Here is a 15,134-nt window from a genome sequence, read left to right on the forward strand (position 1 = left end):
ACAAGTCAATGTGTCACAGATGTAACTAGGTAGTCCTCTGTCATGTGGGACTTCCAAAAGGTGAGTTACTTCTTAGCCTAATCTATAATCTCAGCCATGAGGATGTGGTCTCTCTTCTCATGCTCTGCCACGCCCAGGTAACCCAGTGAAGCACAGTGGTCTTTTATCCAGTCAGTCCACCATGCTGGAGCAGCTACTGTGACCAAGGCCTATGACAAACACCAGAGATGCACAAAAGATAGAGGATTTAGAATCTTGGCTTTTGAGAGGGGGAAGCACTTCAGAATGTTGGAGGAAGAGATGAAATCAAGTTTGTCAACTGGGGGCGGGTACTGGGGAGTGCTTGATATCTGAATGTCCTTTGTCCCAGTGTGATTCTATACTTTTGAGTGACTGTGCATCTGAGTGAAAGAACCTAATTAGCAGAGACAGCATAGCAGATGGGAAGCTTATCAGACATCCTCTGCCACAAACTTGCTCTGAGCCTAGGTTTGCTACTTCATCTGAAGTCAGATCATCTGTTCCCCAGGTTTGCTGCATGCTAGCTGTGTGGCTTGAGCAGTCTGAATAATTCCTCTGAGCCTTAGTTTTATTATCTGAAAAATGGGAACATAGTAAATTTCTCACGGAGGAGTTATGAGAATTAAATAATGTAATATTATACATGTAAAGTGGTTAACACTATGCCTGGCACATTTTTAGTGCTGAAGAAGTGTCAAGCCATAATGATAATAAAAAAGTTAATAAAAGTCAATAATATTATTAGTGTGTTCCAGGGTTCGGCACTAAATTTCATTCTTGGCAACACTCACTCTGAAGACGATCTCATTCTCACATGATTTTAAATACCATCTCTAAATTTGAGTTTCAGCTCCTCTCCCTGAGTTTCACATTCACACACACAAACACACACATGGATGCATATATGTGGGTATGTATTTATGTATTTTTTTTTACATAGACACTTAGTAGATCTTGAAAATTCTACGGGTTCCTCATTGAACTCTTATTTTAAGGAAAAATTCCTTATTCCACCAAACCTAGATCCATCTTTCTTAATGCTGTAGCCAAAAACCTTGAGTCCTGTCTTACCACCCTGTCTCCTCAATCAGCAAATCTTATACTTCTGGCCACATCAGCCACCTCCACTCCTCCAGCTCTTGTTCTCCCTCCCTGCAGGACTTTATTGGCCTCCTCACCATGCTCCCAGTCTCCCTTGCCCTCCTTTGGCTTATTCTGATAATGCAGCCAAAAGGATCTTTGCTCTGTTGAAACAGATGGTTTCCCTGCACCTTGAAAGGGAAACATGAAATTCCCTCAAGGCTTCAAGGCTCCCCCTGCCTGGCTTGCAGCTGGGTGCCCAGCTCACCTCCCAGCTCCCCGGCCCTGTCTCAGAGTTCAACACCCAGCCCATGCCCCCTCCAGCCCTTCCCTCCCTGTCCCTAGAACGCTCTTGCCCTGGAGGGTCAGATGGCTCATCCTCTACTCCTTTAGGTCCACATTGTATGGTGCCAACAGAGAAGTCTTCCATGTCTACCACCTAAAGGATCAACCCCACCCCCTGTCCTCTTTGACTCTCTCACCTGTTGTCTTTTTTCTTTCATGTCACCATATTGATATTGCCTTCTGTCCATTCGTATATTTTTGTTATTGTTTATTGTCTCTTTCCATCTACTAGACTATAAACTCCAGGAAAGAGGAATTCATTGTTCACTATTGCATTCTCATCAGGAGAACAGAGCCTAGTACATAGGAGGAAATTTCAAATACACATGGTCTTGTTAAGGGAGAAAGGGAGTGAGGGAAGAAGGAATGAAAATTCATCCTGGTCCTCAGTTTCCCTGTCATTACATATCAGTGGTGGAGTTAGATGCTCTCTGAAGGGTCCCTTCCAGCCCCCAAATTCTTTTTCTCCATCCATCAGATCAGTAGAATTTCCACGCATGGATCTCAGCTTGTATCTCACAGATGACTCAAGACCAGAGTGCGAACTCAACCATTCGCCCCTCCCTGCCAACACCCAAGTGTAATGAACTGCATCTGATCATCCTGATCATCTGTAAAGATAGTCTTGAACAAATCTCAATGGTACTCTCTTGACCCCAGTGCTGTTTTTTTTCTTTTTCTTTGTTTTTTTTTTTTTAAACTGAAGCCATCCATTGCCCAGGCTTCTTGGCACCTCTGAAGGCTCCATAAGCTGTTTCCCTGGCTTCCTTGCCTGCTAGCTTTGCTGGCTGGATTTTGCCAATAGAAGTGAGGGATAGAGGCTAGAAGATGTGAGGGTGGGGGACTGCCATATTTCACCCCTCTCCTATTCTGTATCCCCTTTGCCCTCGGATCCTTGCTCCTCCCAGACCCAGCTAAAACAACACCCTTCCCTCTCTTTTCAGCTCTGAGAGTGGAAATGTGTCCTTGTCATTGCTGTCTCAGAAGTGTCAACCTCCCTCACTGGCTCTACTTATCAATAAATCATTCCTTCATTAAACCTTACAAGTGGCATTCTGTTTTCTAGCCGTCAGGACATTTACAGTAGTGAATGAGTTTATTTCCTGTGTGTGGGGAAAGGTGTGCATATAAGGCATAATACAAGGTCTTCTGAGTGAACGCCTGAGTCGGTGTGTAAAGACCATGCAGGTGTTTGGAGACAGACACAGAGACCTTTTGTCTGGGGAGACACCAGTGAATTATTTTTACATGGTTCACTCACCAAACCCTTGGGACAAAGACTGACTTCTTGGGGAAACTTCTACAGATTGACACACAGTGAAAGTTACATTGATACCTGCTCTGGGGACAGCAGAAGAAAGACCTGGTTGAGCATTATATTCTTACTGCCCAGAGGAAATGCTTTGCTCATCTTCTGTACTGTACAGGTATGAAAAATTACTCTGCATGCCTTTCTTGGGAGAAGAGTTTTGAATTCTTTATCTCTATTCAGAACAGTTCTGTACATTCTTGAAGAAACAAGCTTTAAATCCAGAGCTGGGTGATGGGGCTGTGGCAGAGGGCCAGGAAACATATTATCATGCGAGTAGCCCTGGATAAGAAAACAGATCTTTTTAAGCTTAAGCAGGTTTCATGAAAAATGAAGTGAAGCCCAAGCAGAGAGAATGTACATGGAGACTATAATACAAACCAGAAAAAAAGAAAAAAGAAAAAAAGAGAGGAAAAAAACACAAATATGTGGGAAGCAGTAAAAGAACTAGAAGAAAAGCCAAATCAATATTAGAACAATGTGTTTTATTTCTTTACCTTTGTACTTTTGCAAAGGATAGGGAGCTATCTCTGCAGATGTATGGGTTTCAAAACAAACCATCCTAGCTAATCTGGCCTATGAAGGCATCATCATAACAAAGAATGAACTAGATTTCTTCCTGCTGTGAAAGGCACTAAATTCACAAATATGGTGGCATTGTAGAAGGGAAAGGTTTTACAAGCTTGAAGGTTTAGAGATTCACGTATGTTTATTTCACCTTTGTAGGATGTGGACTTGTGCAACCTTCAAACTATCGAGGGTTTGAGTTCACTAAGTAGTTAGCCCTCCTGCTCCTATAGGAGCTAAGAGGAGTGGGCATGGAGGTGCAGGGGCAGGAGGAGGGCAGAGTTGAACACCAGGATGCACCCGGAGGAGCCAGACAGGCTCCCCCAGCCAGATGCTTTGATTTAGCAGATGCCACCAAGTGCCAGAGCTCTCCTAAGCAACTCATCTCCCTTTGGAGAGGCCAGAGCATACACACTTTCTCAACTCTGTAGTGCCCTAAAGGGACCCTGAATTCTGAGATGAACTTCTTACTTACTAGCTCCATAAGGAAAGCCATGTGAGGATATTTCTGATCCTTCTAAAACCTGCTATTTCTCACTGTCCCTCCTTTACCTGAGTCTCTGTGCCTGGGAATTATCATGGAGGGTTTTCCTTTTCCAGCAGACTGTGGGTATTTCTTTTTTTGTCTATTTTTTGTTGTTGTTATTGGTGGTGGTGGATACAATATCTTTATTTTATTTATGTGCTGCAGAGGATTGAAGCCAGGGCCCCACACATGCCAGACAAGTGTTCCACCGCTGAGCCGCAGCCCCAGCCCCAGCCTTCATTTAATTTATTTTAACATATACATAAACCATAAAATTGCATGAATTAATTCATGTTTCAATATATACATACATTGTGCAATGTTTAAATCAGGTAAACATACCTTCCTCCTCAAACACTTATCATTTCTTTATGGTGAAACCATTCAAGCTCCTTTCTTTCAGTTTTTAAAAATACACAGTACATTATCATTAACTACAGTCACCCTAACTGTGCAACAACACATCAGAACCTCTTGTTCCTATTTAACTATAGCTTAGTATCATTGAAAAAGCTCCCCACCCCCTCTCTCCGCAGCCTGAGGTCACCACCATTCTACTGTCAACGTCTACAGAATCACTTTTTTAGATTCCACAGAAGAATGAGATCATGCAGTACTTGTGTACTTGTTCTTCTGTGTGGTCATCTTTCTTTTACCAGCAAACAAAAGCTATGTGACACATTATGTTTATTCTTTATTTTCTCTTTGGAATTAATGTTATTCATTATCTTTTTCTTTTTGTCTTGGTTGGAAGGGATCTCAGGAAAAATTCAATAATATCTAGATTTCTTTAAACATCAAAACTTTTGATTCAATGCAAAACCTCTGCATAACAGGCATGTGAGCTGCTGTTGAGTAGGGAGGCCTACAGGTCTGATCCCTTTGTGCTGCCTGCCTTACTGGGCTCAAAGTCACCTCTAGAATCTTCTCAAGGTGGGGAAGTTTTCCTAACAAGGTCCAGAAAGCACACACCACAAAAGAAAGATCTATGCAATTGACTGTGTTAAATCAGTTCCTGTGACTTTGCATGAGGGTTCCTTTTTTAAAAAGTCACCCTACATGAAATTAAATAAATAAGCCATTAGTTGGGAGAAAATATTTGCAATTCTTATAATAAAGGTATGTGTTTCTAAATCATATGATGAATTGTAAATGAATTAGAAAAAAAGTTTCCAATTCAAAAATGGATGAAATACATAAATGAACAACTTTCAGGAGAGGGAAACTGATGTTAAGATATAGTTAAGATACAGAGAGTTGGTCAATCTTACTAATAATTAGGAAGTTATAGTTAACTACCTGTTCAGTCATATCAGATAGGCAAATGTTTTGAAAGTATGCCAATAACTATCCCTGCTGAGAATATGGGGGAAACTCTGCTAGGTTCCTGGTGGGTGTGCGGACTGGGGCAAGTGCTTTGGAGAGCAACAGGCAATGTCAAGAGAAGAGAAGCTGCATAGATGTACAATAGCCTGTGCAGCAGTGTTTTCCTAGATATGCTAGAGAAATTCTTCTTGAGCCTATGATGATGCATGTAAAAGATTTCATCACAGCTGTTTTTGTAAGAGCAAAAATTTAGAAACATATTTTCTTCACTTTGTGTTGCTATAACATAGTACCTGAGACTGCATAATTTATTAAGAACAGAGAGTTGTGGAGGCTGGAAGTCCAAGAATGAGGAACCACATCTGGTGAGGGCCTTCATGCTGCATCATTCAGGGTTGGAAGGTGGAGGAAGAGATCCCTAGAGAGTGAGAGGGGGCTGAACTTGCTTTTATAATGAACCCACTCTTGCAACAATGAAAGTACTCCTGTGATACTGACATTAGTCCATTTAGGAATGCAGAGCCCGCATAACCCCTAATAACCTCTTTAAAGTCCCAAGACTCAACACTGCTGCCTTGGAGATTAAATTTCCAACACACAAACTTTGGAGGATTCATTCAAACCTCCGCACCTGCTGAAATGCCTATCAACATATAAAGGACTAAGTACGTACGTACACTAGTTTATTCATTCAATGGAATGCTACTAAACAGTTAAAACAAGTTATATCTACATATAACAAGGCAGATAAATACTGAAAAAATAGTGTAGAGTGGAAAAGGCAGGTTGAAAAATGAATGGTACCATAAGACATTTGTGTAAGATCAAAGCAGCAACAATATGGAAGGTCATATTTTTTCAAGGAAAGATTTGAGTTGAAGATGGGAGACAATCTACATTTATTAAATCTGGATGGTAGACAAATGGGTATTTGGCTTATTCTCTGTTGTATATCTTTGAGATTTTTTTATAATAAAAACATATATTTCAATGGAAATTGTTATTATAATGAAATGGAATACCCTCAGCTATGATTTCTGGCACAATTTTCTTTCCCTTTCATCATCCAACTCTTGATCTTCTAACCTCATTTTATTTTTTTAAAAAAATTTTTAATTATTGATAGATCTTTATTTTATTTATTTATTTAAATGTGATGCTGAAAATCGAACTTAGTACCTCACACATGCCAGGTAAGTGCACTACCGCTGAGCCCAAGCCCCAGCCCCTAACCTCATTTTAAAGGTATTCTACATATATGTGCCCTAAATTGTTTTCATGTGAGGCGACGTATGTTACAGGTCCTAGCATGGTGTCCAACACAAGGTCACTTTGTCAGTTCCTGTGCACACTATTCCACTTGAAAGCCTTTCTGTGGAGTCTCTGTGTATATAAATACCAGCCATCTGGTAGCCCTCCATGTTCCTAGTCATCAGCATTCAAATATTTCACAGTTCTGAGGCTCAAACACCCCACAAGTGTGTGCAATTGAACCCTGCCAATAACCTGAATGAATCTGGAACTTGATTCTCTCCTCCATTCCAGGAAATTGACACCTTGATTTCAACCTTGTGAGACTCAGAGTGAAGAAAGATTCCAGGGCTTTGGTCTTGTTTCCTTGCTAGTTTTCTGGTCCAGGTTGATTTTTGATTCTAGAGGCCTCTCTTATTCTTCTACTTATTGACTCTTGCACTTCCAAAGCCAGCAACAGTGAGCTGAGTCCCTTTCACACTTTTCTTTGTGTCTTCTCTGCCTGTTCTGACTGGTTCTTCCTCCTCTTCTAACCTGTGGGCCTATGTGATCACATTGGGTCCACTCAGATAATCCGGGATGATCTCTCCATTTCAAGGGCTCATCTTGAAGTTGCTAACATGAGATGGAAATCGTGAGATGGTCTAGGGAGGGAGAAAAAAACTGATGGGAAACCCTGGGGTGCTCCAACTCTGTAGAGGAGAAGTGTAGGAACAAACAAAAGAGACTGAGGAAGGGCGCTGGGGATGTAGGAGGAAACCAAGAGAGAACCGTGTCCCATGAGCCACTATTGAAGCTGAGCACTGACCATTGGGTCTAGTAAGGTGGAAGGTTACTGGGACCTCGATGAGACCATTTCTCATTGAGTGGGGAAATCTTGGCCAGACTGTGATTAAGACATCATGGAAGGGGAGGAATTGGAGACTCTGAGTACAATTCTGAGTACTGTGAAGAAGAGCAGGGAAAATGGGTATAGTTGTGGGGGAATTGGAGGTTATTATTATTATTATTATTATTATTTAGGATAAGGAGAAATAGCATATTTCCTGATGGAAATCATCTGGTAAAGAGAGAAAAGTTCTGATGATGTTGGGTTGGGTAGAGAGAGGGTAGAATTGCTGAAGTATTGTCTTTAATTGGCGAGAGGGATCCGGTCAAGGGCAATTCAAGAAAGGATTGGCTTGGATAGCTGAGCTGTTCATCAGTAAAGAGGAGGGAAACGCGTTCCTGAGTAGTAGCCCTTATAATTTTTGGACAAAGGGAAGGCACTTCTCTCATCATGTGGTTGCTGTACCAGTTGGAGCATTCAGTGTGGGAGGCTGAGTTCTTACTTTACTTCAATATGGCTTTGCTCACACCAAGCTGCCCTAAAGCTGGCTTCGCTTACTCAGCAGGTTAGAATAGTGATACCCTGAGAAAAGGTAGCTGTTTGATTCCCTTATAGACCAGGACTGGGTTATTCAAAAGATAGACTAAGTATCCACTTAAAGTCCCACCAGCAAAGCAAGGACACCAAAAGAGAGGTTCAGGGAGAGAGGAGAGGAGAGGTCAGAATAATTGAATACACTTGGGATTTTGCCATCTGTACAGGCACGGTGAAGTTATCCTGATCTCCTCATGCATACACACTTTGTGTTTTGCAGTTAAGCCTTGTTTTGTTTTCAATTACAGAAGGAAGAGCATCATAATATATCAATGCTTATGGTTTCTAAATATTCCAGTCCAGCCCTGTTTAAGATTATTTTTCTTTGAGTAAAAGAAATCCTGATCCATGACCAGAGGTTATATCTAGACACCAGAAATAGATCTCTTACAAGGGCCTGTCCCAGGGGAACTGAGAAAGAACACCTGCAACTGAGCTCTCAGAGCCAGCCTCCGAATGAGTGATGCAGGATTCACACATCCTGCAATAGTGGGCCAGAGGATCATCTCTCCATGGGACAAATGGAATGTGTTCACTCTAAATAAAGCTTCTTTACTTTATCAAATAAAAATGCATCAAATATCTATACAGCTCCAGGATTGCCCCATGTGGAGCCACGTGCAAATGGTATTTAAGTCCATGGAAGGATGCCTTTATTTGCTGTTTCCATAGGAGATACATCATTCTATTTGACTCTCTCAGAGAAGTTACTTTACTTGATCTCATGCTCAAGCATTTATGATCCTTTTTCTAAATTATGTTCTCCACAAAAGTATTGGGGAGTATTAGTGGTGGGCTTGCCTTTTCTTTATGGGAGATATTTAAGGAAATGGAAACCAGGTCTGGGAGAGAGGAAGGATACAGGACATCTATAGAAGGAGAGAATATGAAGCAGGTAGTTGGTGGTAAGGAAGATTGGGAGAAAACTCAGTTCATACTTGCCACAAGCCACACAGCAAATATAAATAGCGCATAGTCCCTGCTTTTGAGTAGTTGATTGTTTAGAGCAGAAGTTCTCAACTGGATAGATAATATGTCATATGACCAGTGCATTCACATTATTAGTAAGGATACTTCTGGACTGTGATGCTCACTGATAGGATACTTTGCAGGTAATGCCCAATTCTGAGCTCAGTAGCCATAGGGCTCCCATTTCTCTGCTTTTTGGTGTTGTGAATGTTGCTACTAAGCTCCATGTCACCATGTCTCACCTTTTTCATGAATAGAAGTCATGGGATCAGGGACGATAGTGACCCATCCTAGCTGGAGGAGGAGGAGGTTCTGAGTAAACCTGTTTTTCATTCCTTTTTGATTTGGGAGGAGGCATGTGACTTATTTCTCTGGGCAGGAAACCAGGACCCCAGCGTGACAGTTTGACTGGTAGAAAAGCACCCTAGACTCAGTGCACTGTGGATGTGAAACCTAGAACTGCTGCTGCCTTGAATGTAGTCAGCTTGAGATAAAGCCAACAGAGCCCAGGGAACTGTAGATTCAAGGAGCTAGAGCCCAGTAAAAGTAGACCCAGGTCCACGTAGCACACACAGACACCTTTATTGATGTACATATTTTACACATTTTGGTTATAGAAACTAATATACTTTCCCCCCACTTTTATATGGGTGCATTATAGTTGTACACGTGATGGGATGTGTGGTTACATACTCGTATCTGCCAATATCACTCTCCAGCACTTCCCCCCTCCCATGCCTTGGTCCCTTTCCCCTAATGATCTCCTTTTGATTCCCATGAGACCTTCCCCAAACTTTCTTTTCCTTTTTCCTTTCTAGGTTCCACATATGAAAGAAAACATATGACCCTTAACTTTCTGTTTTTGGTATACTTCACTTAAACATAAGGGTCTCTAGTTCCATCCATTTTCCTATAAATGAAAAATTTCATTTTTCTTTATGATTGAATAAAACTCATTGTGTATATTTACCACATTTTCTTTATCCATTCACCCCCTTAGGCTGGTTCCATGGCTTGGCTATTGTGAATTGTGCTGCTATAAACATGGGTGTGCATATATCCTGTAGTATGATGACTTTAATTCTTTAGGAGAAGTACTGAGAAGCTGTATAGCTGGCTCACATGGTGGTTTCACGTCTAGCCTTTTGAAGTACTTCCATATTGATTTCCATGGTAATTGTATTAATTTACAATCCCACCAACAGTGTAAAACTGTTCCTTTTCTTTGCATCCTTTCTTTCATTTATTATTTGTATTCTTGATGGATGCCATTCTAACTAGTGTGAGATGAAATCTCAGTGTAGTTTTGATTTGCATTTCTCTAATTGTTAATGATGGTGAACATTTTTTTCATATGTTTGTTGGCCATTTGTATTTCTTCTTTTGATAAATGTCTGGTTAATTCATTTTTCCATTTATTGATTGGGTTATTTGATTTTTTGGTATAAGTTTTTTGAGATTTTTTTAAAAAATATATTCTAGTTATTAATCCTCTGTTGGGAGAATAACTAGCAAAGATTTTCTCCCATTCTGTAGGTTTTCTCTTCACATTCCCAATTGCTTCCTTTGCTGTGCAGAAGCTTTTCCATTTGATGCCATCTCATTTATTAATTCTTGGCATTATTTCCTGAGCTGTGGGATCCTACTGAGAAAGTCGTTGCTTGTGCTTAAAAGCTCGAGTATTGACTTTATGTTTTCTTCTAGGAGTTGCATAGAAACTAATCTACTCTTAATCGTTGAATGCAGTTTGGGTTGAGTGTTGAGAACTGGTCACCAATAGCACTGATCTGTGTAAACAACTCTTCAGTGCTGTGGCTGAGAGCTTCTGGTTTGAAGAAGTTTGAATAAGTGACTAGTTTGGCAAATGAATTGAATAACATTAAAATGATAACATTAAAATCAGAAAGCAAGTGGTAGCATTTAGAAAGATGTCCTTGGATTGGGGTGATGGTAGTAGTAGTGAGATATAACAGAGGAGAGAGGAGAGAGAAAACTCCACATAAGGAAATACCTGCATTTTTTTTGATTGGTTCTAAAATATGTAGTGCTATCAGACAGGGCTTCCAATTATAGGTTTAGAAATTCAGAAATAGCATGGTAGAGGTATTGTTAGAAGAGGCCTCTGTGGGTTTTATTTGGTAGGTTTGGATACAAAATGCTAAAATATTTTCTGGCCTAAACAATGATCCTCAGGTCCAATGTTGCTGATGTGTTACAATAATCTCAGAAGCCTGGGGTATTAAATCAGCTGATGAATGCAATAAATATCTAATAATTAACAAGTTTTAGGTACAAAGACTGCTAGTTTGTGTGAATGTGGCATAATTAAAACAGAATGTTGGAGAGGCCTCCAGAGAAGGCAGGACTTACAGATCCCACAGTTTTGTTGATTCAAATCAAATATACTAAGTCCCTCAACTAGCGTTTGTATCTATCTTTTAAGAGTGTATTCCCCACTGGGCATGGTGGTGCACACTCATAATCCCAGTGACTCCAGAGGCTGAGGCAGGAGGATTGCAAGATCATGGCTAGCCTAAGCAACTTAGTGAGACTTTGTCTCAAAATAAAAAATAAAAAGGGCTGAAGATGTGGCTTAGTGTGTTCCTGGGCTCAATCCCTGGTACCAAAAAAAAAAAAAAAAAAAAAAAGATTGTTTTCCCTCCCTCCTTGCTTTCCTTCTTTCATTTTCCCCTTCCTTTCCTTTGTGTGTAGAGGCTGGCATTTATGTACAGTTCTTCCTCATGTATGGAGATCATTAATGCTTCTGCCTGTAAATACAGTCAATGCAAGTTCAGCCGGAGTAGTTCTAGCCAGTTACTTGAACTTAACTGCATTCAGAAAACTATTAATATTTCCTGGAAATGGCCTGAGTCAGCTGAAGAATCCATGATAAAACATCCGGTAAGTCCTGTGTGCAACACGTGGGCTGAGAAAAGACAAAGTCACTTTCCAGCTGTTTAAATAACGAGCACAGGGTTTCCTTCAGGAGGTTTCTTTGTGTAGGAAAGAAAGTCAAGGCAGGATGGAGTGGGCAGGCAGCCTGCAGGATGACTGGAAAATTCAGTGGGGAAGAAGACAGTGTGGTGGTAAGAAGGCCTCTGAGCACTGAGAGGACAGGTCCTGGGAGAGAGTTAAGGGTAGAGACAGACCAGGAACACTTCTGATCGTCATTATTCTGAACACAGCTTTGCTAGAATCTAAGATGGCCCAGAGAGCAGTGGACAAGGGTCAGGCATGTGATGGGTGTTGGCTCAGTTGACTAAGGCACGGTTTCTGCCTTAGACAAAGTTGGTCCCTAGTTGAAGAGTCAGAATATGAGTACGGAAGTTATCCTGCAGAAAGACGAGTGCTAACAAGAACTAGGGACTGTGAGGATCTGCCCCCGATGGAGCTCACTGGGAGGGGTATGGGTGCCTTTCCAGTAACAGTGGGGCAGGGGGAGTCATCAAGAGCCTCCATAGAGCCACTGCCAGAGTTTTATCAACCACCAGGAGGCTCTGATACCAAGAATAACATTTTAGATGGCAAAGAAATACTCTCATGTAGTGGTTTGAAAAGCTGATATTACAAAATTTCCACATTTTCTTTCATATGCTCTTAGTTGGAGAAAAAAAATTTTTTTTTCCAAGAATGGGTAGACTTTCTTTTTTGAATCAGCAATTCTATATTGCCCTCAGATATATTCTGAAGAATATACAAGGATAAATGTATAAGTAAGTTCACTGTAACATTATTTGTAAAATTAGAAATAACCTAAATGACTAGTTAGAAGGGAATGACTAAATAAATTATGTTCTATAACAGACTGTGCTGCAATTTGAAAGAATAGTATAAATATTTATAGACTGAGTGGTACCGGATGGTTAAGAAAAAAAATGTTGCAGAATAATTAATATAATTGGATATTCATTATTATTTAAAAATTACACATTCATACACATACCACATTTGTTTGTCTATCTGTATACCCATGGATAGAAAAAAATGGAAAGATGTGCATCAAGTTGATTGTAGAGGAAAAGTGACTTGTATTTTTTAAGTTGTATCCCTGGAGTTTTTTTCTGAACACTGAGTGTATATATATTCATGTATAACTCTTGCTAAACTACATTAAAATTTTAAATAAAATTACTTTTAAAACCCCTATGGCATCTGAAATGCCACCTTGAGGGGAAGGTGGGAAGATAATCTCTAGTGAGGTGCTGGATTTCAGGTGCATAGAAATGGTCTTTGACTCTCTAAACATTCCCATAAGGCAGGAGGCCTTCGACTTGACTGTTTCCATGTTGAGCCTGGTATTCTAGGGAGTGAGCTGGCCACGAGGCAATGTGTACGTGATCATGGGTCACCTCCACGCTGAGCACCTTGGCTCTGCCAACATGACGCTGTGGTGACAGCTCCAAAGTTAAAATCTCAGTCAATTTAACTAGTTTCTGCAACTCCAAACTAGTCCTGTCTCTCTCTCCCTGGTATAGCTCATCAACAACATCAGTCAAACCAGTTATACTTGTTGTCATGCAGATGATAAGCTCAATTGTTAGACTGAAATGTTCTCTTTTCCAGGAGTAGCCATCCCTTCCTGTGTAGACACAATTGAAGACGTACCTGGCAGTCTCTTGCTATTACTTAAATTGTTGGCTTCTCCTTTGTTCAGACTCTTGAAGCTTACTCTTGGCAGGAATACAGAGGGGCCTTAGGTCTTTTCAGACCAAGAGACAAAATGAGTCCAGTTTGAGGAGGCATACAAGAAGACTGGACTTCGGGGTCTGGCAGGCCTATATCTGAGTCCCATCTCTGTTCCACACAGGCTCTGTGACTGTGGGGCAGTTCCTTACTCTCTCTGGCTCTTACTTTCCTTAGATGAGGAGAATACTCCATGCATGACTCAGTTGCTGGCTCTAAGGATTAAATGTGACTTGTGTAGCACCTAGGGCTGTGCCTGACACAGATCCTGTATTATTATAAGCATGTTGAAGAAAAACATTTTTGTGTTTGTCTTTAAAGCAATTTCATCCTGAAGTGATCATTTGTTCCAGAGCTTTCTTTCTGGTTTGCCTTTTTAAATTCAGTAAATTCCTCTCTTTGGGCTTGAGGAGGGCCCATGGTTTAAATTAAAGGGGAGTTTGGTTTTCAGGTGGGGTGGAGTCAGTGTACCTTGGGGTGTCCTAGTGGGATTCTGTTTCTTGTGGCATATCCATGGCTTCAATAAATCTGGTAAATACTGAAAGCAAATGTCTTCAAGCTGGAAATTCCAAGGGAAGTAGGATTCCAGACTGTTTACAAAGAAGACACTGGGCAGGTATTCACTATTTGGTCTGATTTTTAGAGGCAGTTTTACTCTATAGTTCTCCCAATTCTACCACAGAGGCAGAGCCTTTCTGGGGAGAGAGACGGTGGCAGTTTTGCAGCTTTTGCCACTGGCTTCTTGGTCCTCTTTAGAAGGACAGAATGACAAGGGCAGTGTAAAGAATAGACTGAGCTCTTGTGAGCATAGCAACAGAGAACCCTATTGAAAGTCCAATTTAGAACACCTCCTTCGTGTTTCCTGCAGAGAGGAGTGAAAGTTTAATGCCTGTGGCTGCAGTCCCCATGGACTGGGCCCCCCATGAATTGCTAACCAGTCACTAGGCTGGGGTGGCAGTCAAAATGTGTAGAAGGCCTCTTAGACGATCATTTTCGCAGAGCTGCTTGGCCAGACTGACCAACGAGGAACACGTAGATAAAGGTCACCCAGTTAGAATGCTATGGAATCTTTATTTTAAACCCTACCACTTGACCCGAGAATCCAAGCTCCAAACCTCCAGGGTGATGGAAAGTCACACGAATACTGTTCCAAAGTGTCAGAGAGGTGACTTTCAGCATAAAACATGGAAGGATGGATTAACTCTAGAACTAGGTGGCAGCCTCAGTTTCCTCATCTATACAAATAGGAATAAGAGCAAGGGCAATGGTGCATGCCTATAAACCCAGCAGCATGGGAGGCTGAGGCAGGAATATTGTGAGTTCAAAGCCTACTTCAGCAATTTACTGAGGCCCTAAGTTACTCAGTAAGACCCTGTTTATAAATAAATAAAATATTTTAAAAAGGGATGGAAGGGTATTGCTCAGTGGTTAAGTGCCCCTGGGTTCAATCCCTAACCAGTCCCCCCCCCCCCCGCCAAAAATAAAAGAGAGAATAAGCTGTCCCTGAGAAGTGAATTGTTAGGATTAATTACAGGAGTTCCTTATCTTTGGTTTTGCTTTCCAAAGTTTTAGTCACTCGTGATCAACCAAAATCTGAAAATATTAAATAGGAAATTTCAGAAGTAAATGATTCA

The sequence above is a fragment of the Ictidomys tridecemlineatus genome, chromosome 1 (assembly GCF_052094955.1).
Source record: "Ictidomys tridecemlineatus isolate mIctTri1 chromosome 1, mIctTri1.hap1, whole genome shotgun sequence".
Taxonomy (NCBI): domain Eukaryota; kingdom Metazoa; phylum Chordata; class Mammalia; order Rodentia; family Sciuridae; genus Ictidomys; species Ictidomys tridecemlineatus.